We start from the raw sequence: 23938 nt of genomic DNA, 5'->3' as shown, positions 1-23938 counted from the left end.
TATTTTGTTTTGTTTTACTTATTATTACGGGAAATGTCAAACATACACAGAGAGAGCAGTATAATGAATCACCATGGACCTGTCACCTAGTTTCAACACTTATCAATTCATAGACGATCCTGTTTCTTCTATACTCCTGGCTAATACCCTCCACCCGCTTCCTGCTGCCACTAGATAATTTTGAAGGAAATCACAGACATCATTCATTGTATGTACTTTGGATAAATTTCTTGATAGCTTTTTGTTTTTTTTTAACTCAGTAAGAGTTAAGGTGAAACACTTGCTTAATTCTGCAAGACTCCGCCCTTAGATATCACCTACACATTCCTTCTGGTTCACATGGCTTGAATCCAGTGTTGTAACTACCTTTCTCGATTCCTCTATATTCTGACACAAAAATGCCAAGGCAAGTCAAGAATTTGTCAGATGCTCTGTTTTTATCAGAAGGAAACTTTAAGCAGCTGTTTGGACCATTCAAGTCTTATTACTGCTCTATGCTTTATCTGTGCTACTTTGGTGATCTGTAGTAGGCAGTTGACATCCACATCTTCTCTTGGGTGGAGTGAAATATAGTTTAACACCATCCAAATATCACTTCTATTTCTGCCTCTCTTTGTATTTCCAGAAAAGCTCTCCACCAGACTGGAAACTCTGAGCCCGTGATTTAAGCAACACTCCTATTTCATTCCTTGCCTGTCCCACTAATTCGGAAAAGGTCTGTCCTTCTGCTGATGCACCTGAGTTACAATTCCCATTCCAGCGCTTAATGAAACCAAAGAGATTGCTTTTCAGTTGTGTCTATAAAAGTACTTTGAAAATGAAGGGAACACTTGTTGAGTTGGTTAATAGTCGAGTGCTAATATGCAACAGAAGATTGACATGACTGGGTCTGTCATGACTGGTTCTTAAACCATTAGGACAGCCAAATGGTGGGTGTGTCCTGCTTTCTTCCTTCGTCCCCTCATGGGATGCCTTTGCTGGCTATTTGATTGTCTAGTGATTAGAACTGATCCACTCGCTAACTTCGGGGCAGCTCTTTGAAAACGAATTGATGAACTGTGTAAACTCTATGCTTGACCTGCAACACTCCTAAGTGCCAAACCATTGACTCTGAGGCCCCTGGGCTCTTCAGTTTATGCAGGGAGCCATGACCTTGACCTGGAATGCAACTTTGGAGCCAGTCCTCTCACTGAATCATGGTTATCCCCTTGGATTTTTTCCCCCAAATCTAACTCTCCTCCAACTTCTTGCCACTAGATGAGTGTTTAACCAGTCTGTAGATCTGCGTTGGAATAGTTTGGAGGATTCCTGTACACCTGGGCTGCAAGCAGCTCCCTCAGAAGGAAGAGGATGTTAAATGCTCATATTAAACACTCCACAGGAATGCTTAGAGTGTTATATTCAATTAGTAACTGCTCTGTTGTTTAGAAAAGTCTTGTCAGAATACTTTTCAATCTAAATTCCACTCCTAAAAAGAGACATAATTTCAACTGCCTTATCTTCCTTCGTACTCGTAACATTAACCCTAGATTAGAGGATATGGTGGTATTATTATTGACATTGGCCAAACGCTGAGAGTGAGCTAAGTAACTTGCTAACCTCAGACAGTTCATTAGCAGGGAGTCTAGAGCCGATGTCTCTGCTAGAAGAGAGGGCAGTTTGCGGGGCCTCATCTGCTCAGTCTACCTGCTTTCGCTAGTCACAGTCGATACTAATGCAGTCCAGTAAGGCCATTTAAATGGCCATTGACAAATGAGCATCGTGAGCTGCAGTGTGCAAGTAAAGGAGACAAAGAGGATCCTCACTCTTGCCTATTTCCTCGAGTTGTTGTGGCAACTAGAAGTGTAAATCTATGTGAAAGTTCTTTGTAAGCTATAAAGTCCTATTCAAATGAAGATAACAATGATGATGCTAATAGCCTGTGGAGTATTTTGTTAGCCAATCATTGAGCTAAATTCTTTATGCATCATCTCATTTAATTCTTGTAACAATTTTATAATGTTTTTGTTATTATTTTCCTATATATAAACATCTAGGGGATAGTGCAAATATAGGAGTAGTATAAACATGTTTAATAAGACAGCTTTTAGTGCTGTAAAGACTACCCCTATCGGGGCCAGCCTGTGGCTGAGAAGTTAAGTTCGTGCTCTCCGCTTTGGCGGCCCAGGCTTTCATCGGTTCGGATCCTGGGCGTGGACATGGCACCGCTCATCAAGCCATGTTGAGTCGGCGTCCCACATGCCAAACTAGAAGGACCTACAACTAGAATATACAACTATGTACTGGGGGACTTTGGGGAGAAGAAGAAGAAAAAAGAAAACAAAAAACAAAAAGAGGATTGGCAGCAGATGTTAGCTCAGGTGCCAATCTTTAAAAAAAAAAAAGGACTACCCCGGGGCAATCTCACTCCAAATCCTTGATGCTACTAGAAAAACAGAAAAGGAACAAGAAGACCCAATGCGTACCCCAAATAAATCAAATGAGACACTAACCACAGCCTTCTCTGGCATTCCTAATTCATCGCTCACTTTACGGGGGTTTCCAAACATCTAAATGTCTATGTTCATATAGACTGTTAGATATGTCAGCAGTGACCAGGAATTTCTAAAGAACCAGGATCATCTTTTTCAAAATCATCACTTTAATGATGATCCATCGCCACTCCTTTGGTCCAAGCTCCTCTAGGTGGTGGCCTCATCTGTCACTCCACCTCTTCAGAGTGGCAAAAGGAGAAGCCTGCACCGGCAGCTACTGTGAAAGCAGAGAGAGCCCGGGGCTGGGAGATGAAACGCCAGCTCCTTTCAGGATGATGTTACTTCCTTTTTCAGACTAAAAACCAGTCTCCTCATATTGGCTTGTCAAGGCATGAGTAGCAATGTGGTTCCTAAATGTCTAACAAAAGGGAAATAATTTAATAAATTATAGTAAAGCCACACCATGGAATATTACAAGCCAATTAAAATGATTTTTTTAATGGGGAAAATTATAGCATGGGTAAATCAACAAAACGGTAAATAATAAAAATCAGGATATAATACTGTATTTGTGGTGTGTCCATCCATAAGGTTGTTTTACACACACACACACACACACACACACGGTATGCATCAAAATGTGAATATTGGGGGTCATGAAGTTTTAAAAAATTTTAATTATTATACTTTTCCTTATTTTCTAAATATTCGATAATGAACATTTATTATTTTTATAATAAAAAGATGGATGTAAAATAGTAAAGGGGTTGTATATTGTGGTTTAAACATAGACAAGAGTTTCTGAAGATTATGGTTCCCAAAAGTTAATGTGTGGTTTTAATATTCCTGTTTAATTGTGAATACAACTAACATTTTTCTGTTGCTTCCTCTTATTGTAGGTGCTTTTTAACAGATTCCTGTTGCACTACATTGTTGCAAGTTTCCTAGCACCTATAGAATTTCCCAGGAGTACATGCTAAATGATTTGGGCAAATGACTTTCAGACGACTGGGGCTCAGCCTAGCGAAAGAACCCTGCAGTGCACTGAGAAGCGTCTTCAGACTTCGAGGAGATTATTTAAATTTGCCTAAAGCTCTCAAAGTGCTCCTTGAAAGTTCTGCTAAACAAAGAACCAAACCAAGAAAAACCTCTAGGGAATAAATGTTGCTAAAATGGTAGTAAGATGCATTTGTATGAGCAGGAATTTGAATATTAAATGTTGAAAAGAAAGACATTTATTAATTGGAGATAAACTCCTGACAACCACTTGAAATGTAAATGTGGGACATGATCATAATGCAGAGATATTAAGTTCTCCCTTAGAAAAGTATTTTTAAAACTTCATTAGAAAAACAAAACAAAACTTAATTAGGTTGTATTTGCCAAAGGTTGGCCAGCCCTCGTGGAGAAGACAGGGCATCTTTCACGATACCCAGTGAGCTGGCGCTTGTTGCCCATGGGTTATGAGGAGGTCTGTGATGAGACCTGGATTAAAAGTGGACACTGGTGTGGCAGAGCTTCATCTCTAGAGCTCAAAGGCATGGATTGTGCTCCTGTTTGCTCTCAGACCAGTTCCCTGCCTCTCCCCAGCTCCCGTCTGCTATTTCAGGGAACCACACCTTGCAGAGTCCTTGCCCTTTGGCTTGATGTAGCTTCCATTTGGCCAGTGGAAGCGCCAGGATGACTGGAGTGGGAAGGGGAGAAGCCATGGCCCTTTTCTCCCTCCCTCTACGTTGGGTGGTGTCTTTGGTTACAGCTTTTTCTCCTCTTTGGCACTGATGCCTGCCAGTTGATGCAGCATCCTCGGCTCCATTAACGTCCTCTGCTCCCTTTGCCCTCCCAGCCGTGGTAGCTTCCAGCTGTTGCTAATCTCTGTTTGGCTTCTCTGCTCTTTCATCACTTATATAATGAATTCCCTTTGTTAAATTCCCTCCAAAATACTCAAATTGGTTTCTGCTTTTTTCACTAAACTCTGGCAATACAACTGGTTATAATTTAGCATCTTGCTGGGGAATGCACCCCAGCTCAAAGGAACATACATGAGGGATGGAAAAGGGACACATTTCAAAGATACATTGCACCATCAGATATTTTGTTGCAATGGCTGTGGGTAATAGGCAGGGGCTGCATAAACTGGGGCCTGTTTATGCACAGAAATTTTGAGAGAATTTCAAGCCTGTGTCAAAAGAAAAACAAAAATTGGTTTTCTTAATAATCCACGCTTGACGGCTGATAGCTGGTGAATTGTTTATGTATCGTGTGGAGAAGCCATTTATTTCCTTAGGAAGGAGCTTTCTGATTCCAGGGAGCTTCCAACAATCCTTGCTCTCTCAAGTAGAAGCCTCTGGGAACATACCAATTTAACAAAGTTTGAACAAAGCCTGAATATAGGAGGAGATCTCCCATGGCTGTGCTAAGCATAATTGGGTAACAGCGTATATAATTTTTAAAAACCATCTGGGATAATTACTAGCTGCTTTTTAAATTTTAAAGTTCTCGACTCTGTATTTATTAAGTCAGGACCATAATTTGTGAAATCAAAGAATTACCAGTTGCTATAGTTTTGTCACCAATGGGAAATCCTTATGACAGAGCCCAGCATAGAAGAGTTACCACCTGTGCCCTATATAGAAAGAAGGCAGACAGACATCCTCAGTTCATAGTCGACAAAATCTTTGTGGAATGAATGCATGCGCTCCCAAAATTGTTGGTGAACAAGAACAAGCAGTTCATTCTGTCTGGACTTAATAGTATCTTTTTTATTTATTATCATTAAGGTCATAATAGTTTACAACATTGTGAAATTTCAGTTGTACATTATTGTCAGTCACTATTTAAATGTGCTCCTTTATGCCCGCTCCCTGACCCCCTTCCACTTAGTGACCACTAAATTGTTCTCTTCATCTTTGTTTATCTTCAACATATGAGTGAAATCATAGTGTTTGTCTTTCTCTGTCTAGCTTATTTCACATAACATAATATCCTCGAGGTCCATCCGTGTTGTTGCAAATGGGATGACTTTGTCTTTTTTATGGCTGAATAGTATTCCATTGTATGTATATACCACATCTTCTTTATCCATTCATCAGTCGATGGGCACTTGGGTTGCTTCCATGTCTTGGCTATTGTGAATAATGCTATGATGAACATGGGGGTGCATAAGTCTCTTTGAATTGTTGATTTCAAGTTCTTTGGATAAATACCCAGAAGTGGGACAGCTGGGTCATATGGTATTTCTATTTTTAATTTTTTGAGAAACTCCATACTGTTTTCCATAGTCGTCGCACAAGTTTGCATTCCCACCAGCAGTGGATGAGGGTTCCCTTTTCTCCACACCCTCTCCAACATTAATTATTTTTTGTCTTGGTGATTCCACCCATTCCAACAGGTGTAAGGTGATATCTTAGTGTAGTTTTGATTTATATTTCCCTGATGATTAAGTGACGTTGAGTATCTTTTCATGTGCCTATTGGCCATCTGCATATCTTCTTTGAAAAAACATCTGTTCATATCCTCTGCCCATTTTTTGATCAGGTTGTTTGTGTTTTTGTTGTTCAGTTGTGTGAGTTCTCTATATATTATGGAGATTAACCCCTTGTCGGATATATGATTTGCAAATATTTTCTCCCAGTTGATGGGTTGTCTTTTCGTTTTGTTCCTGGTTTCCTTTGCCTTGCAGAAGCTCTTTAGTCTAATGAAGTCCCACTTGTTTGTTTTTTGTTTCCCTTGTCTGAGAAGACACGATATTAAAAAAGATCCTTTTAAGACCAATGTCAAAGAGTTGTATGGCCTATATTTTCTTCTAGAAGTTTTATAGTCTCAGGTCTTACCTTCAAGCCTTTGACCCATTTTGAGTTTATTTTCATGTACGGAGAAAGGTAGTGGTCTACTTTCATTCTTTTGCATGTAGCTGTCCAGTTAATAGTATCTTTGAAGCTAGATTTTGAAGAATGGCAAGACGTCATGCAGGCAAGAGCAGGATGGGCTTTCAGGAAGAGCCAAGAGGTAGAGTGGAGAGAGAGCAGCAGCCCGATGAGGCTGGGGTGGGCAGCGTTGTAGGACAAGGCTGGCTTTGTAGGTCAGATTAAGCAGTTTTGACTTCCTTTTGTGGTAGAAGGGCATAGAGGGCTTTTGAGTTGAGGAATGACATGATAAGATCTGCGATTTGCAAGTTCCTTGCAAGTACAAGTTCAATAAGTATTTGTCAAATTAAACTTTCGTGAAAGATGATGATGGAGCAGCAGCTAAAAATTCATCTGGATATGATTAGAGTGCTTTAGGTTGGGAGCATTTTCCTGCTCGGTGTGGTTAACACTTATTGTTGGTTTCCTAGCAAACACCCATCCTTTTGGTGGAGAAAACAGAAGGGTCACATTAACATCTCCACTTAGAATCACTCAAAGGACAGTCTGTCTCAAAGGAGACATTCACCTCATTTGTTTCCTCAACTTCCAGAGAATACAAGTCACAGTCAGAAGGGATGACCGAGGTCTGGACTCAGGGTGGGACTGTGCTTCTGCGGGAGGGTGGGGAGGACAGGATGGGGGAAGCAGTGCAGCGCTCGCGTGTCGTGCATGCTCATATCAGAATAAAGTTTCCACAGAAAACTTAAGCACAAGGGAATTGCAGGGAGAGGCTCAGATGATGTGGGAGGCAGGAGATTGTCAGATGAGCTCCGAGGGTGAGATTTGGGTGACGGAGGACAAAGACATAGGAGCAAAGGGCAGAGGCCTTATCAAGACGCTGAATATCTTGCTAGCAATCCTTAGAACAGTCCTTAAGGAAGTTATCATGCCCACCTGATAGACGAGCAAACAGAGACCCACAGAAGTGAAGTGGTTTGACCAAACTAGCCAGAGCGAGGCCTCATCATTTCAGGCCAAGGGGCACAAGCACAGAACTCACTGACCCACCGTGGTCACCTGTGGTCAGCTTGTGCTAAGTCCGCCTGGCTGAGCTTCCTTGACCTCTCCTTGGCATTTGGCACTTTCTCACTTCCTCCTCAAAACACTATGTGCTTCCTGTCCCCACTCCTCCCCTTCATCTCCTACCTCTCCAGCTGCTCCTCGTAGGCATCCTTGGCAGGCATCTCTTCCCTTGCTCTAAGAGGCGGTGCCCAGCCTCTTCTCTTCTCACATGACAAGCCTTCCGTGGTGATTCCTCTACTGCCCAGGCTTGGACCTCCAGTCACATGCTGACGACGCATCAATGTGGGTCTCGCTTCAGACAGTTCAGGAGCCTCCAGTCCCACGCTTCTCAGATATATGGATGTGGATATCCCACGATCCTTTCAAGCACCAAGGCAGAACCCATCATTCCTACCCTAAAGCCCTCACCTGATTCAAAATTCTGTTATGATTTCCTCATCAGGGGACAATTTGTTTCAAAAACATGGCCACTGCATCTCTGGGGTTCTTTCAGATCTCAACAATCCAAGTCTACAATCACTGAGCAAGCATATCACAACCTGAACTTAATGCCAGAATATCTTCTCCAGAAGGGGAAAATAAATCTTGATCTATAATGTGCATTTTAGAAGCTGGATCATAGCTTCATCCCAGACATGAGATCGGCTCAGCAAACATTTCACTCCCCACTCCCACTCCCCTGGGTGGTCTTTTTCTTGACTCCATCAGGTGAGAAGAGGAGGGGGTGAGGAAGAGGAGGGAGGGAAAGGAGACCCTTATGGAACTGGGTCAGCAACTGCCAGGGATGAAGTCAGTTGCCTAGCAACAGTGCCCTCTTCTCACTTCCCTCTAGAGATCAGTTTGTGATATTCCATTCCTACCTCCCTTCTTTGAGGGTTGCTCTCAGTATTTATTTTAACTAGATTTTACGTATATAAAATTGTGAGGGGACACATAGATCATATTCTTATGCTTACATAGCTGAATATGGAATTTGCAGATCATAGAGAAATGCACAGCTCTTCAAAAGAAGCTGCCTTCTTTTGGCCATTATTTAACAAATATTTATTGAATGTGTCTGAAACGTGCCTGACACTGCAAAATACTGAGTTGAAAAATCTTCCACAGGAAGGTTTAAAAACAAGGATGAGTCCCTTGTGTCCAAGAAGGACTAAGAATTGGCTGAGGGATCACACATTAAAATTCTAACTTTAAGAACATATGTGGGTGGCTGGACATAATATCAATATATCAAAAATCCTTTACATTACTACATACCAGTAATAAAGATCTGAAAAATACCATTTACAACAGCAAGAAAACCACAAGCTACCTAGGAATTGAACTAACAAATGGGATGCAAGACTTGGTGTGGAGAAAACTATAAAACTCTATGAAAAAAATTTTCTAAGAAATCTAAACAAATGGAGATAGCTACCATGTTTGTGGATGGGAAGAGATAAAATCCTCAAGAAGTCAGTTCTCCCCAAGGTGATCTGTGAATGCAATAGAATTTAGATGAAAATCCCAACGAGTGTTTTGTGGATGTTCATAAGCTGATTCTAAAATTGATAAGTAAAGAGATAGTAACAGACATGGTAATTTTAAACACAAAGAACACGGCAGGAGATTTGTCCTACTAGATGTCAGGATTTCTTATAATCCTGTAGGAATTATGGCAGCGTGACGTTGGTGCAGAAACAGAAAAATTGGACCTCTGTAACACATGTGGGCATGAGGGAGTTTTGCTCCACAACAAAGATAGAATTACTAATTAGTGGGGGAAACATGGATGGTTTAGTAAACGATGCTAGGAAAACTGGCTCTCCATAGGGAAAAACATTAAATTACCATCTCACACCATAAGCAAAAATCTATTGCAGATAGCTTAAATAATAAAAACAAAACTGTGATAGGCCTAGAAGAATATATATGAGAATATCTTTATAAGCTTAGGGGAGGGAATAGTTTCTTAAGACTCAAAAACGCAAACTGTAATGGAAAAGATTGATACATTTGTTAAAGGAAATTTTCAGAAAAGGTAAAATGATGACTCTCATACAGATATAAAATGAACATGTGTTACAGATTTTATTTACTTCACTGTTTATGAGGGAACCAGGCAGATGTTATAACTGTTAAAAGGAGAAATCAGAAAAACAGAAATTTATGTGGAATAAAGGAATGTTGAAATAAATTTACAAATGGACGTGAAACCGGCTTTTTCCACAGGAAGGTTGGGGCCGGGGCTTTAAGGAATGGAGGCAGGAGTCAATCGAATTGCCACCAGACAGAATTAATTGTCATGTCTAGAGACAAGAATTATTTTGCCTTGCTATCAGTATCTGCAACTTAAAAGCTATAAAATAGCTCACAACCATCAGTGGCTAAAATCTAATAACCTGGAAGGACATGCTCTAAACAATGCATGATTTTCCATTAAGAACACCCAGTAATCTTTTGTGTTTCTTCCAAATTTCTTACCTATTTGATTACATTAAAAAAAACTTTTGCCCATCAAAAGACATTATAAATGAAGAGAAATAATAAGCAACAGACTAGAAAAAGCTCTTTGTAATGCCTATAATTAACAAAGGATCATCCAAAATATATGAAAAATTCCAAATCAATTAAAACATAAAACAGCCAGTAGAAAATGGGCAAATGATATGAACAGGCAATTCAGGAAGGAGAAACTCAGGGTGACAAATAAATATATGCAAAGATGCTCAACTTCACCAGGAATCAGAGAAATGCAGATTAAAACCACAGGGAGACGATGCTTCCCATTGGATAGACTGGGAAAAATGAAGCAGGCTGACAATCGCAGATGTTGGGGACCACACGGGGGTATGGAAACAAACTACTGGTGAGCCTGTATATGGTACCGTCCCTAAAGCAGCTTGGTTATCGCTAGTAATTAAAGATATGCATGCCCTCCAACCAAGGAATTCATTCCCTGGGATTTTTTTCTACACATGCACAGGGAAATAGAAGCAAGACTATTTTTTACAGCATTACCTGTAATGGCAAAATATTGAAACCACTTAAATGGTCGTCAACAGGAGAACGAAAAAAAAACCTGTGATATATTCATACAAAGGAGTGCTATATACCAGTTAAGATGAATAAACCAGAGCTCCATTTATCAACATGGATAAAGGCCCCAAACATGATGTTAGGTGAGAAACAAGTTGCAGAACAATGTATATATCTGTTATCATTCCTATCAAATCTTGAAACACACATGGAAATGATAAACAGCGTGTGTAGGACGGTGGTGACTCCCGGGGAGGGAGGAGCGTGGGGTCAGGGAGGGCTCCCCAGGGCTTCAGAGGAGACTGTGATGCTTCATTTCTACAGCATTTGCTGTACTTTTCTCTAAATTTTTGTAACTCTGAAGCAGGTTTTGAAGTCTAGGCACCTGGATTATACTCGGTATAAGTAGACTTCAGCCCGTAGCCAAATCAAAGTGTTCTTTCCCCTTAAAAGTTCACTTCTCTCAGAAATGGACTCCCCTCTCCCCCCAGACCAAACTTTGCTTCTTAGGGACCCCAAGAAGTGGATTGTAGGTAGATTCCTTCCTTTTAAGGAACTCTAGTCCTTGCAAGAGCCGGTATGGTGTTGTTTGGAGCGCCTGTCCTCTAGGAGATGGACTGGCCTGGCCTGCCAGCAGCTGGGTGTGGGAAGTCTAGAAGCAAGAGAACAAGAACTCTTCCCTGAAGGAAAGCCCTGCCCCCTGCCCTACTGGTCTTGAAGCAAAGTGAGATGCAGTGGGGCTTCAGGCCAGGGAAGGATTCAGAATAGGGACTCCTGTCCAACACTGAGAAGGGGAGCTCTGGCTTTCCCCCTGCCTAATGTTCACCCTGCAGGGCACATGAAAAACACAGCTCATGGGGTCCAGCCCCAACGCCGAGTGGTTAAGTTCACGTGCTCTGCTTTGGCAGCCCAGGGTTTTACCGGTTCAAATCCTGGGCGCGGACATGGCACCGCTCATCAGGCCATGCTGAGATGGTGTTCCGTGTGCCACAACTAGAAGGACCCACAACGAAAAATACACAACTATGTACTGGGGGGCTTTGGGGAGAAAAAGGAAAAATAAAATCTTTAAAAAAACCCAAAACACAGCTCAGGAAGGTAGTATCTCACAGCAAAAATATCACAGTCCAGGAGCAAACATATCAAGAAGATACAATAATCCTGAACTCATATGTATCTGGAGTAGACATTTATCCTGCCCAGCATCCTAACCCACTTCCTGTTTAGAAGGATTTCTTACCTCCTACTTGACATACTTTCACATATTGAGGTATAAGGGGTAACTATTTGGGTTCAAAACTGATTTGTTTTGAACTAAAAAGCCTGACTTATGGCCTATCAAACATATATTGTACATCTGCTTTAATTGTTAAAAAATGTACTCTCTTAAACTAAGAATGTATACCTCCCTTGCTACACCCTATTTGTAATGCCCCACTTGGCCCCTTTCCCAACAGCAGGGTCATGCTGACCTGCTCAATGGCAACTGCCCCTTTGGCACTTTGATGGAAATGCATCCTGGATGTTCTTAGTATATGTTCTTTGTTCTAAAAAAGCATAAGACTGTACTGAAAACTACGCTTCTCCGGAACCCTTTCTTCCTTTCTAGAAAAGCCCTTCTCAGATTATAATCCTCACTCTGGCTCAAGTAAAACTCACTTTATTTCTCTTATCTATAGAATGGTTATTGGTTATTTTGTGCCGACACACTCTAGAAGCTCAAAATACTCTATTGTCATTTTCCAAGCCTCCTGGGCCCCCAAGGCAAGTCACACCACCTAGGTAGGCTCTGCCAATGGACATATCTTTGCCTCACATGGTTTGGGAGCCACTGACGTGGAAAAGCAGAGGCCACAAAATTTCTCCGGCAGGCTGGGGTCTCCAGCAAGGCTGAGTTCCTGGGGCGCGTTTTGGCTCTGCTGGGCACAGCAGCAGCCGCTGCGAGTTGCTCAAGGCACCGGGGAGCAGCACCCATAGCTTTGCAGTGACAGCTGCAGCTTCCTCACGGGGCCCCTTCTGCGGCTTGATGTGCAGCTCCCATCTGGGTAGCCCAGCGGTTCACGTCTCCCAATAATTCTGGGAGGTACTTTTTCTGCTTAAACAGGCCAAGTCAATTTCTGTTGCTGGCCATTTAGAATCCTGACTGATAAGCCTAACAATACCCTTTGAAATCGAGAAAATAAACAGCATCAGAATCACATGGAGAAACTGACAAATGGCGTGATCAGAATGGGAGACTTAAACATCACTCTTTCAGAAACTAAACCATCAGGGACACAAAAGATCAACAAAGATACAGAAAGTTTGAACAACTGTTATCAGGCCCTAGGGGACGGGTGACCGCAAGTGGGTCCTTTTGCCCGGGGTTGCCTGTGCCAACAGAACTAGACGGTTCAGAATAGCAGGGCAGAAACTTTCCGTTGATCCACAGAGGGAGACTGAGCGCTCACGACCTACCACACCTTCAACCCAAAAGGAAAGTGAGCAGGGTTCTTACGGGACGTGAAGCCGGGAGGGGTCTCCGCATCATCGCTGGGGCGGGAGCATTTGGGGCATGCACGGATCTTCCCCTCTTGTCGCCAGCACCTTATGCATAGGGCACCCGATCGCCATCTTGGACCCTTCTGGTTTGGACCAGTTCTGTGTTTTGGTCTTATGGAAACGTTCTGCCTTGGTTCCTGTAAGCAAACACAACTTAAAAACAAAGCAAAAGCCGTGGAAAATGTTTTAGGGACTTTCCTGGGTGACACAAGGAGATTTTAAAACTTACTCTAATAGATATGGATACAAATAGAATCCAGTATCTGAGAAATATAGAATTACATTAGCCAGCATACATTTCAGGAGCGCATGCTACGCGCCAGGCACCGTGCCAGACATTTGGGATACATCAGTGAACCAAACAAAATCTGTGCTCTGGCACAGCCCCCTCTCCTTGCCCCTCTGCCTGCAGCCACTGCTCTCAGCCTCTCCCTCCCACATCTTCCTCCCCTGAGGCGGGAGAGAAGCCCTCCTCTGTCAGGCAGAGTGGCTTCCCCTGACTTCGCAGCTTGAGCTTATCGAAGCATCTCCTCAGCAAAAGCAAGCTTCTTCCTGCAAGGAGTTCTTACACCGCTGCTAACAGATCAACATTGTCTGCATATTGTTACACAGAAAATTGATTTAAAAATACTTTTATCTAGTGACTGATAGTGGGTATGGGGTTTCTTTTGGGGGGGTGATGAAAATCTTTGGAATTAAATAGTGGTCATGGGTAATGAAACCCTCTGGGGCTGGCCTTGTGGTGCAGTGCGTAAGTTTGCATGCTTCGCTTTGGCAGCCCGGGATTCACAGCTTTGGATCCTGGGCGCAGACCTAGCACCGCTTGTCAGGCCACGCTCTGGCGGCGTCCCACATGCAAAACAGAGGAAGATGGGCACGGATGTGAGCTCAGGGCCAGTCTTCCTCAGCAAAAAGAGGCAGATTGGCAACAGATGTTAGCTCAGGGTCAATCGTCTTCACACACACACAAAAGAAACCCACTGAACTGTACACTTTTAAAGGGTCAGTTTTCAGGTATGTGAATTACATCTCAATAAAAAATAATAATATGATAGATTCAGCAGTCAGCCCAGTACCTAGCATGTACTAACTGCTCAATAAATAGTTACTGTTTTAAAAAGACGCTATCTCTCCATCATCCTTCTATCTGTTAATCATCCTTAAGAAAAGGAAGATCCTTGGGAGATTGTATAATTTTCTAGAATCATCTCATCTACTACCTATCCTCAAAGTCTGGAGGGATCCTAGAGCTGATAGCATTCTGTGGCTTCCACATGCCAAACCTTTCCATGGTTTCAGACCAAGTGGTTTGAAATGGTTTCATTCCAAACCATTCTGCTTCTGGTTTGGATTTTGTGGAATAGGAAGCAGAGGCCTGTGGCTTTTCCATTAAACTTCTCAGGGGTGTTTAGGGGGTCAGAATTTGCTACCCCAAAATGTACCTCTTTGACTTGATTATTTTTAAGAACAAATGACTCAGGAAGAAACTTTGACCCTGCCCCTAACTGTCTGAAAGAATTTAAGGTAGAAGGCCTGTCCCAGGAAGGAGCCATCACCACAGATGACTCTAGGTGTGGAGGACAGGAAGGCACTAGCAAGCCCGTTTTTATCAAAGTTCTCTCTCAGGTCTCATTGCCTACAGATGGCCCAGCAAACATTTGTTTATCAAACATTTGCTTTTCCGTCATCATGTAAATTGCCTTCCTCCCCTTTGAAGTCCCAAACAACAACCTCCAACATCCTCCTTTGTCCTTAGCTGAAGATGGTATTTAAGGTGGCGGCTTATGCCATTTTGGCAAGTTACTCAGTTCTCCTGGGTTTCTCCCATGTATATGTGCTACTAAATTTTGTTTGAAACAACCCAATCAAAAAGTGGGCAGAGGATATGAACAGACATTTTTCCAAAGAAGATATACAGATGGCAAATAGGTACATGAAAAGATGTTCAACATCACTAATCATCAGGGAAATGCAAATCAAAACTACACTTAGATATCATCTCATGCCCATTAGAATGGCTGTAATCACCAAGACAAAAAATCATAAATGTTGGAGAAGATGTGGAGAAAAGGGAACGCTCATCCACTGCTGGTGGGAATGCAAACTGGTGCAGCCACTATGGAAAACAGTATGGAGATTTCTCAAAAAATTAGAAATAGAAATACCATATGACCTAGCTATCCCACTTCTGGGTATTTATCTAGAGAACTTGAAATCAACAATACAAAGAGACTTATGCACCCCTATGTTCACCGTAGCATTATTCACAATAGCCAAGACATGGAAGCAACCCAAATGCCCATCGACTGATGAATGGATAAAGAAGATGTGGTATATACATACAATGGAATACTACTTAGCCATAAAAAAGACATAATCGTCCCATTCGCAGCCACATGGATGGACCTTGAGGGCATCATGTTAAGTGAAATAAGCCAGACAGAGAAAGACAAACACCCTATGATTTCACTCCTATGTGGAATATAAAAAAAATTACAGACAAAGAGAACAATTTAGTGGTTACTGGGGTAAGGGGTAGGGAAGGGTGGACACAAGGACACAGGGGAACATTTATATGGCATCTGACAAATATTAAGGTACAACTGAAATTTCACAATGTTATAAACTATTTTGACCAAATAAAAAAAATGTTTAAAGAATTTTGTTTGATTTTCTCCTATTATTCTGTTTCAAGTCAATTAATTCTTAGACCATCCAGAAGGACCTGGAGGGGAGAGGGATCGTTCTTCCTCCCTACAGGTTGATGGCCACTCTCTAAATTATTTGTGCTGTCTAATGAGAGACAGGACAGCTTCAATTTATATTGTTGGCCTCTCCTTACATACAAGGCCAAACCTAAGGTTAAAATTTAGAGCTTTTGTAGTTAAACTGTGATGTCTAATTCTGATATGGAGGCGTAGGGGAGGAAGACATTGCCTCTACCCGCTCTGGGTCCTTCTGGCCGGGCTACAAATTAAATTCACATGAGACAGAATAACAGGAGAAAATTAAACAAAGCTTTATAACATGTAGACATGGGAGATGCTCAGGCAACCTGAGCAACTCACCAAAATGGTGGAAGCTCTCCCCTTAAATACCACCCTCAGGTAAACAAAGGAGGATGTTGGGGGTGGGGGGAGTCAGTTATGGGAGATTACCAGAAAAGCAGAGTAAACAAGAGTAAGGTTATTATGCAGATTTAACTCCTTGCCTTCCACATTGATAAGAATTTCTAGAGATGTCATCCCTCCTTCTTCCTGGTACAGAGAAGGAGACACCTTTACAGATGGAGATTTCTTTTACAATGTAAATGTCACTTAACAAAGGGTAAGTAAATTCTACTTTTCAGAGTTTCTTTCCTGTCCGCAGTTTTTAAAAGTAACCAGCCCAGGGGCTGGCCCTGTGGCCGAGTGGTTAAGTTCACATGCTCCAGTTCAGTGGCCCAGGGTTTCACTGGTTCGGATCCTGGGCATGCACATGGCACCACTTGTCTGGCCATGTTGAGGTGGCATCCCATATGCTACAACTAGAAGGACCCACAACTAAAAGATACAGCTATGTTCTGGGGGTATTTGGGGAGAGAAAGGAGGAAAAAAAAAGAAGAAGATTGGGGGCTGGCCCCGTGGCCGAGTGGTTAGGTTCACGCACTCCGCTGCAAGCGGCCCAGTGTTTCGTTGGTTCGAATCCTGGATGCGGACATGGCACTGCTCATCAGGCCACGCTGGGGCGGCGTCCCACATGCCACAACTAGAAGGACCCACAACGAAGAATATACAACTATGTACTGGGGGGCTTTGGGGAGAAAAAGGAAAAAATAAAATCTTTAAAAAAAAAAAAAAAAGAAGAAGATTGGCAACAGTTGTTAGCTCAGCCGCCAATCTTTAAAAAAAAAAAAAGGTAACAAGCCCAAAATAATCCTCATGCCAAAGACACATATCTTGGAGTGGCAAATTCCAGTCCCCCAGGTAGGTTAAAAAGATCTGCTACTAGACATTTCATCAGGTGCTTTTATTGCTTTTTCCCCCAGTATGCTTATACAGGTTGTTTATCTTCTAAATATTAATAAAAAGAAAGCTTTTAAAAAGTCACCAAAACACTAAAAAAAGAACCAGACTGACGTATGAGAGACACAGTACCTGAAAAGGTGCAGTAAATTCTTACCTGGAATGGTAATATTAAAGACAAACAAGTTAATGGCTCATCCATATAAAGTTGTAAGAATTATAAAGTTACTTTTCTTGCTGCAAGATAACCAAGAGGGGACAAAAACTAAATTATAAGCCCATAGACCTGATGTTTCTCCAGGTTTGCCACTTGGTGAATAGCAATAAAATAACTTGACAATAGTGAGAGATCCCAAGAACACAAGAGGCCATTGATATGATGCTATCTATAGAAAAAAAAAGCACTGTTAGAAATTTAAAGTGTGATTTAAAACAGCCAACCAGCAAACCCACTCCATAAATCACCTTAGACTTTGGACTTCGAGGTCATACAAAAAAATAAGGCTTTTTGTTTACCCTAAAGTTTGATAAGCAGGATGTTATAAAGAAGACAACATTTTTTTGGTTGATAGTATTGCCCTGTCTTACCTTCTTCAAGAACAAAGAGAAATTATTTATTTCGTTTGGCAATGATACAGTCTCTCTCTTCCAAAGAACTCAAAGTATTTGTACAAATACTAACTGGTAACCTTGTAGAGATGGAGGGGAAGGAGGAAGTCAGGGAGGGGGGAAGAGGAGGATGAGGGAAGGAGGGAAAGAAGGACGGACTGCAGGGGCACGTGGTAAAGATGATACAATGGTTTTCCTATTTTTCTTAATAATCCCCAAGATGTCCACGTCCATGTCAGGCCACCAATAAGTCAGCTGCAAAATACTCTGTTCTCAGCCCGATATTTGATCTGTAAATGAAAGTGCCTGCTCTATAATGTTGTTCTTGCACACTTGTGTTTCTGTTGCAGCTGGGAAAACGTAAATATTTGAAGAAGCTGATCTGTTATCTCAGAGTCCAGGATTTTCTCCAAGTGGCATCAATTCAGTTTAATGAATAAATATTGAGCTGTTTCTAAATTCTGGGCATTTGAAGGATTTGGTGCTAGATATCTTCAGGCGGTGCTTCTCAGAGCGTGCGCCTAGGGCTGGTAACATCTGCACCACCCGGGAATTTTTAAGAAACGCAAATTCCAGGGCCTCACCCCATTGCTACACCTTGGGAAAGTCAGGGGTCCTGGCCCAGCAATCTGTATTTTAGCGGGTCCTGGGGCGACTGTGATACGCTAAAGTTTAAGAACCACTAAGGCTGTGTTAATGGATGATTTTCAATACAGCAACAGCTCAATAATCGTTAGATGAATGGACGAACCAAAAACAACAACAAAATGAATGAGCCATTATAGAGCTCAGGATAGGACAAAGCATTAGCATATTTATAAGAACGGGAGAAAACAGCTCTGGTCTCAAAGCCTTTCTCTGCCTGCTTTGGCACACTCCTGTGTTCCCAGGATGGTTTGTTGACTTCCTTTTCTCTGTTCCTTAGTTTATTGATCATTGCTCACTGCCAGTGTGGGAAGAGCAAAACAACAACAAAATAAAGAAATGAACAAGCTCAGACAAAACCAGAAGCAGCAGCAGTGTCGGGGAAGCTGTGATGTCCTGACAGCAATTTTGGATTAACCGATAAATTGGGGTAAAAGCAAGTAGTTTGGTTTGTCATTTATAAGACAAACAGAATTCATTGCGATTCCCTCTGCCTGGTGCACAAAGGAGACAGGCAGCTCTCTTCTCCCTCTTTCTGGAAGCCTGGCAAGCTTAGCTCAGCTGTTTCAGTGAAGTTAGAACTTGCTTGGGGACCAGGACTTCCTCCACAAAAGACTTTTTTTTTTTAATGAAGGAAACACTTTTGTGTCTTCTAAGCTCCAGCTGGCCCCGAGCCTGGCTCTCTGCAGCCCCTGTCTTCCCACGATCTGACTGAGAGTCCACAGGGCCTTCTTGGCGTTGAAAACACGAGGACGTCCCGCCGGGCGTGAAATCAACGCCGCCAGAACCTCCTATGAATTTCAAGGGCTGCGCACTGGGAGCCCTGGACCGTCGCTTTGGCCCCAGGACACCGAGACGCTGAAGAGAGAGGACACGGGTTTCGTAATGTGACTTTTGTCACAGTGGAGCACACTTTAGATTCTCACTTCCTGTTTTAATTCTGTTCGGAAATAAGAAAATGTGCTGAGATTTCGTTTTAAAAGAGCAGTTCAATTTCGTGAGGAAACTCTCTCTGCAAACTAGAAAAGCGAATGAGAACAAATTTGTAGTCAGCACATACTGTTAAATACTAACTTGGGAAGCCAGTCGCTCCTGGTGGTTAAACACGGACAGTGCCCCGCGCGGTCACCTTCTGGGCGGCCGAGCGCCGTGGGGGCGGGGAGGCGCTCGCAGCTTCTAGGGACTTTGGGTGTGGCCTCGGGGATGAGCGAGGTTTTGGGGGCGGAGCAGCCCGGGGAGTGGGGCAGATGGCAGAGGGCGGAGGGCGGCATCGGCATCGAGGTGGAGAACCGGGGACTGGAGTGAGCCGGGAGTGGGGTGTGGGAGCACAGACCTCAGAGGCTTAAAAGGCTGTCGGAGTCAGGCCGTGAGCGGCCTTGTGCCAAGTTAAGGGAAGGTGGACTTCGATCCTTAGGCCCGAGGGAGGTGTTGAAGGTGTTTCCTCGGGGAGGGTGGGCTGTGCCCTTTGGTTTACAAGGATCCCTGTGCAGGAAAGGACAGGGCTGCTGGCGGCTGCTGGGAGAAGCGGGGGAAGCAGCGGCAGGCGTGGCAGCTGCCTCCTGGTCCGGGGCTCCCCCCACCCCAGAGCACCCGGCAGAGCGGGGCTCACAGCCCCTGCCAGGCTGGAGGCAGCTGCAAACAGAATGTGGCACACCGGAAAGCTCTTTGAAGTATCGTATTTTATCTTTAAAAAAATGATGTAAATGTTTGCATTCTGCTTCATAAAATCGGTGCTCCAGGAAGCTGGACCTTATTTTTTCCTGCGGCCTCAATGCCATTGGCATCGCCCAGGGTCACCCATACCCCAATCTGGGAAGGGCCTGCCCTGCGCAAGCCTCGATTCATGTCTCCTTCACACACTATAGGAGCAAGGATGCCAGGCTCCCTTGGTGAAGCACTGAGCACATTTGCAGAATTAATCCCTTTCCGTGTCCTGTCACAATGCCTCACCTGTCTTGAGTGAAAGGACTTACTGAATTGGATTTCTTTAAATGAATTGTATTGTCATTCTCTTCTCATACCTTTTCCTCCCCTCACTCTGTCTGATAAATACTCAGTCAACTGGCTTTACAGATCAATAGACAGCTAATTGGCGGGTGGAGAGTGCGGGGTTGACTCAGCAATGGGCGATCTAGCTTTAACTTGTCTGCAGAGTATTTTGTGCTTACTACTGGACTTTTTCTGGGATTGATGGTGACAGTTAACATTAACTGGGCACTTATTAAGTGCCAGCACTATGCTGGCTGCTGCATTTCTTTACCGCAAGCCCAAGGTAGATGCTGTTATTACTATTATTATTCCCATTTTATAGATGAGAAAACTGGGAGTTGGAGATTTTTTAAGTTTCTCAGATTTCCATAGCCAAGAAATGTGAGAGGCAGGATATGATCTCTGGTGGTGAAAATCCAACACGTGAGCGTTTAGCCTCTGCACTGTGGGAATGAAACTGAGTTGTAAAACAAAAATGAGTACATTGTCCATGTCTCAGTCTTCTTGGCTGTCATAACAAAATACCACAGACTGGTGGCATAAACAACGGAAATTAATTTTCTCACAGTTCTGAAGGCTGGAAAGTCCAAGATCCAGGTTCCAGCAGGATTGGCTTATGGTGGGAGCCATCTTCCTGGCTTGCAGATGGCTACTTTGTCCTCACGTGGCCTTCCCTCTGAGGGGGAGGTAGAGAGGGGAGAGAGGGAGAAGGCCAGGACGAGCTCTTCTTCTTTGTATAATGCCACCAATCCCATTGGATCAGGGCCCCGTCCCTACGCCCTCATTTCACTTTACCTCCTAAAAGCCCTATTTCTAAACATTGTCACATTGGGGGTTACGGCCTCAACACATGCTTTTGGGGGACGCAATTTAGTCCACAGCAGTCTCTAACATCTGCCTGGGGCTTGAGTACCCCTTACCCTGGGGCGGCAGCCCAGTGGCTGTGCCTGCCCCCTTGTGCACACAGAGGAGTTGACTCTTCCAGGCTGCACGTCTCACCTGCCTCATCCTTCCCAGTGTGTCTGGAACACTCAGGCTGGTGCAGGCGCACAGTCCCTGTCTGACGCTTTCTTGCTGTGTTTTGTTATGTGTGCAAAGCTGTCTCTCCCAGGTTTAAAAATGCAATAAAAGTCTCACAATGAGTTGCATCATTCTTTCTGGTGCATTTCAGTGGAAATCACTGTTATATATGTTATTCCAGTGAAACTCCACTTTCTTTATATACGAGTTATGGAATAGCAGTAATATAATTCATCGTATTTCTAGAGTACTTTGCAGTTTTCAGATTGATCTCATGTGCCTAATTTCCTCATTTGATCCCTGGGTGGTCAGCAAGCCAAGTATTAGTATCTCCTTTTTCTACAGATGAGGAAATCAAAACTCAGAGGAGTTCATTGACTCATACAGGTGAGCTGGGAAATTCTTCTGTCTGCAAATAGTGTTCTGCCTCCAGTGTTTCGTTTATCACCTACACCACCCTCTGTAAACTTATGCCCCAATTTCTCAATGGCACCTATTGACTTTCTTATCTCTTCTGGGTTGAGTACCTCCTTGATACCAGAAAGTATTCTTCCTGGAATTAGGTTCTAGATTCTGGTGACCTCATGTCAGTTCAAGGGCAAAGTTCTGGAAATTCCGTGGAGGCCTTGTGTGCAATGCTCCTCCGTGTGACGACTGCCTCCGGGTGGCTTGGGCTTCAGAGTGAGTCTGCAGCGGGGCCAGTGCTCACAGGCTCCCCAGCGCCCTGGGCTTGTTTTGACTGCACTTCGTTGTCGTCTCTGAGCTGTGGCTGTGGTGGTTTGGGGAGGCAAAGCTTCACAGATGACAGGTCAGACTGTAAACACTCCACCCCCATTCCATCACAAAAACCAGTCCAAGGAAAACACCAGAAGCTAATTGAAACTAAAACAACAGCACAAATATTTGTGGGGGCAGAAATTCAAACAAGGCTAGCAAAAACAAAGAGTGCATTTCAGATTGGGATTAATTAAACTAAAAGAAGCATAATGGTATCTAATGGGAATCTTTTTACCATTACATCTGATACCTTCAAATGGTTGTCACAACGGGGAGTATAAAGTTATATAAATTATTTACTCAAAATTGTAATTAATTTCAGCTGTTTGCCTTCACACTGATTGTCTACTGTTGCACAGTGTCAGAGGAAGGGCCCGGGAATGGAGGATAAAGGCCACAGGAGTTGTGTAACTTTGAGCCTGTCACCTAACCCTGTCCAAAGTAGCCTTCAGTTTCTTCAGCTGAGAGGAAAAGAACAGAAGAGAGGAGAAGAGAAAAGACAAGGAGGGATGGGGGAAGAGAGACAGCTGTGAAGACACGCTATCACGCAGAGGGCCTGAACTATATGATCTCTAACGTATTGGCTCAGGCTGTGGACTCGAACCCAGGAGCCCTGGTGCAAATCCCAGCTCCATAATTTACTGGCTGTGTGACCATGACAAATCCCTTAGCTTCTCTGTGCCTCCTTTTCCTTATTTGTAAAATCAATCTCTTTGTGTTGTTGTGAGCATTAAATTAGTAAAGTATGTAAGTACTGCAAATAGTGCCTAGCAGGTAGTAAGTACCTGGTGTTAGGTGTTACTCTTGTTATTAGGTGATCTTTACTTGGAGGACAAAACAATGTGCACTAGAGAAGAGGAAAAAAGGAGGGGATTTCTCTAAGGATTCTGTGCTTTCAACTAGGGAATGAATAGCAGAAAAGAAAGAAGCAAATATTTAAGTACTTATTATATATGAAGCTACTATATTCCCATTGACTAGATCAGAACTAATACAAATGAGGACTCAAAAAAAATTTGTTCTAGGAATGAATAATCCTGTGGAGTAAGTTTTGGGTTTTTAAAATTCCTATTTTTCAGGAGAGTAGTCTGAAGATCAGAGGGGTTAAGTAACTTGCATGCGATCACACAGCCAGCAACAGCTGAGCTGGGTTTTGAACCCAGGTCTCTATGGCTCTGAGGCCCCTGCTTCTCCCATTATACCATGATGCCTCCTACAAGGGGTTGGAGAGGAAGGGGACACTCATGTGTCCTGCCAGAGTGGGACAGGGCTCCTGCTTGGTGATAGCTGCCCAGCAGAGCAGGACCAGGAGGGCAGTAACTGTGTGCCCCTCCTCCCCCTCCCTTCCAGCTGCTGGCGTCATCCGACCCTCTCCTCACCCCTCTCAGCGAACACCACGAGATCAGCTTGACACAGGGTTGTTGCATGCGAAAATCAGCGGGACATGGGGCTGACCCTCGGCTGGTGTAATGTAGGTATTCAGCGTTTGCGTTATCCTCTCAGCCAGGACGCGGTGCTTGCCCCTCTCTCTGCGCTCCTGTCTGTCCCTCGTGCTCCCTTCACCTCTGCAGCAGTCCTGCCCCGCTGCCCTCTACATGCCTGGCAGAGGCGTTCCTCTTGCCGAGCGTGTCGGGACACGGAGGGGTCTGAGGCGCGGCCCCGCCCCGAGGGCTTCCCGCGGAACCGTGAGGATGGAGCGGTGATGGAGGCGCGGAGCGCGGCAGCAGGATAGGGCGGCTGGGTCTGCGGGGGCGCTGGGGAGAGCTCCGCGGGGCAGCCGTGTGCGAGCTGGGGAGGAGTTCGAGGGGCGCGAGGAAGGGAGAAATAGGGACGACCCCAAACGCAGAGGCCCAGAGTCGCGAAAGCGGTGAGGTCAGGGGAGCACACACACAGGGCGCCCGGGAGGACGTGGGGCCGCGGGGAAGGGCCCGCG

This window comes from Equus asinus, chromosome 7 (genome assembly GCF_041296235.1).
Source record: "Equus asinus isolate D_3611 breed Donkey chromosome 7, EquAss-T2T_v2, whole genome shotgun sequence".
NCBI classification, from domain to species: Eukaryota; Metazoa; Chordata; class Mammalia; order Perissodactyla; family Equidae; genus Equus; species Equus asinus.
This window is presented reverse-complemented; position numbering follows the sequence as displayed.